The sequence below is a fragment of the Nothobranchius furzeri genome, chromosome 12 (assembly GCF_043380555.1).
Source record: "Nothobranchius furzeri strain GRZ-AD chromosome 12, NfurGRZ-RIMD1, whole genome shotgun sequence".
Taxonomy (NCBI): Eukaryota; Metazoa; Chordata; class Actinopteri; order Cyprinodontiformes; family Nothobranchiidae; genus Nothobranchius; species Nothobranchius furzeri.
In genome coordinates, this window is record NC_091752.1 from 14,859,083 (window position 1) to 14,861,975 (window position 2,893).

General features: G+C 44.9%; 1 pseudogene; it reads left to right on the top strand.

Moving 5' to 3' along the window:
- The first annotated feature begins 338 nt into the window (after positions 1–338).
- Positions 339–2,000, top strand: LOC139062246 (general transcription factor II-I repeat domain-containing protein 2-like; annotated as a pseudogene).
- The last annotated feature ends 893 nt before the right edge of the window (positions 2,001–2,893 follow it).

A 2,893-nucleotide genomic window follows, 5' to 3' on the forward strand; every position in this document is an offset into this window, starting at 1 on the left:
ACAGGACAGGGTGTGACAGGATGTTGAACTGAGTTTGATATCTAGAACAGAAATCATCAACCGACTCATCAGGTTTTTGTCTGATTGAAGACAACTGAGTTAGTTTTGGAACTTTCTTAAAGTTATGTTTTACATTTGTGGCTAAAATGTCAAACTGGATCTTTAAATCTCCAGTTAGGTCCCCTGTTGCTTGATCTGTCTCATACAGGGCCACAGCTCCGATAGGGCGTCTTCCTGTGTATTGGCCTCGAACTCTATGCCAATGTTTTTGAAGGCTCGCTTGAGCCAGTTGACCTAATTCATGCCCGTTTAAACGATAGGAGTGAATCACTTCCAGCATGTCTAAGACCCACTTATCTGGATCATCAGTGTGAGGTGTAACCTGTTCAGCGACTTCCCTCGCATCTTTAAGGGACCAGGGTCTAAACCAAACCTGGGCATTTTACGGCCCGTGGGCCACATACGGCCCTTTGGTTGACTTTGACCGGCCCGCGTAAGGTTAATTGGAAATTACAAAATAAATGTATTTTCTCGTTTTACCTCATACATGGACTAAGGCTGCATTGCTTTTATTTTGAAGTTGTCTTTTACGTGCACAATGACGCAATACGTATAGCAACAAGTGCCCACGGTTAACATGGTGATTGTAGCCCCCAGAAATGTCCGCTCATGCAAAAAAAAAAAAAAAAAAAAAGACGCAGAATGCAGGATTTTCAACAAAAATTGGACTGCTAAGTATTTTTTTTTACTGAAGTCGGAGGTAAAGCCGTACATTTGGTTTGCGGGGAGGAGATATCCGTGTTTAACAACTACAATTTGAGTCGGCATTTTGACAAGAAACACTCGGAAAAATACAAGAACTTGTCTGATGCTGAGAGGGCACGGACATACGAAGCTTTGCGAGCAAAGTTGCAAAAGCAGCAATGCTTTTTTACTAAGCTTCACACATCCAGGGATGCAGCAACCAGGACCAGCTTTGTGAAATCCCACAAAATAGCTAAAAACAGCAAGCCGTTTTCGGAGGGAGAGTTTGTCAAAGAGTGCATGGTGGACTCTGCCGCACTAATATGCCCTGAAAAAAAGGCGCATTTGAGCAAATCCCGCTGTCCAGGCGAACCGTGACCAGGAGGATCGAGGACATTGCGGGGAACCTGGAGCTTCAGCTGCAACGTGAAGTGGCAAGTTTTTACGTTTTCTCTTTGGCCTTAGACGAGAGCTGTGATGTCCGTGACACAGCCCAGCTGCTCGTATTTGTCCGGAGGATAACGGACTTCAAGCTCACAGAGGAAGTGGCAGCAATGCGGTCGATGAAAGGGACAACGACAGGAAGTGATCTTTTTACAGAGGTAAATGCGTGCATGGACACTCTGGGATTGAAATGGGGAGAGACTGTCAGGTGTCACAACAGACGGTTGTCCAAATCTTACAGGGAAAAATGTTGGACTTTTGAAACGCATGCAAGATAAAGTGACAGAAATCGATGCAGATCAAAAATTGGTGTTTTTGCATTGTATTATACACCAACATGTGTTGTGCAAGTCAGTGCTAAAAACCATGTTACTGATGTTGTTACTAAAATAACAAACTTCATCAGCGCACGGGCAATGAATCACAGACAGTTTGTCTCTCTTTTGGAGGATTCCACACAGCTGTCAGATGGCTCAGCCTGGGGGAAAGTGCTGAAGAGGGTTTGGGACTTGAAAGCAGAGATTCGAGAGTTTTGCGAGAGGAAAGGCAAAGACATTCCAGAGCTCTCAGATGAGGATTGGATGGCAGATTTTGCATTTGCTGTTGATGTGACTGCACTGATGAACGAACTGAACACCAAACTGCAAGGCAAGGCCCTTTTTGTTAATGAAATGCACAGCCTCGTGAAGGCCTTCATGAGAAAGCTGCAGTTTCTTTCAAGTCAACTGGAGAGCAACACTCTCGCTCACATGCAAACCCTGAACGAAGTAGGGTTGTCATGGTGTGAAAATTTAACCTCACGGTTATTGTGACACGGTTTATATGCAGGTAGCGGCGCTGCGGCTGCTTTATATAGCGACTCGTTGCATTCTCCCTCAACCCAAATCCTCGGATCACGCATTTTAGCTAAAACGCTAACGTTAACTTGCCTTGCGTTGACTATAGAGTTGTGGGTGATGGTCACGCAGGTGTGTCATGAGATTTGAAGCATTGCTGCCTTTCACAGACACTTTTTCTGCACGTGCTACAAACAGGATAGCCGTCTTCTATAAACTGTCCCTTGGCATTCTTCACATATCCAAAAGATGCCCGTACTTCCCACTTTGTCTTCTTTGAGGGATAAAAAATGTCCTCCTGAGCGCTGCTGTCTCCTCCTTTGGCCATTATTTCAGCTTTAGCTTCAAGAAAGTTTTGGTTGTAAACATCAAAGCGCGCATGTGCCGCCGGCAACTTCAGCAGATGATACGGTGGCTGGTAAGGGTCACCGCGCCTACACCGCAGCCACGGTAAACCCACAGAGATAATATAGTTTATTTAAAAACAGGACGGTTATTATTATTGTCAACTTTTTTTACCGTGGTTTACCGCTACACCGGTTACCGTGACAACTCTAGAATGAAGTCACACCATCAGCTGATCACCTCAGCAGGTACTCATCCATGTTAGGAGCATTACATGGTGAGTTTTCAAGGCGTTTTGAAGATCTCAGAACAATCGAGGATGAAATGCACATGATTTCCTCTCCCTCCTTTACCTGCAGTGTGGATAATGCACTCAGTGATGTGCAGATGGAACTCATTGACCTGCAGTCTGATGCAGTACTGGCAGAGCACTTTAAGTCAGGATCTCTGCTGGATTTCTACTCTTCTCTTAAGGAGGAGAACTTTCCAAACCTGAAGAGACATGCTCAGAAGATGTTGGTTCT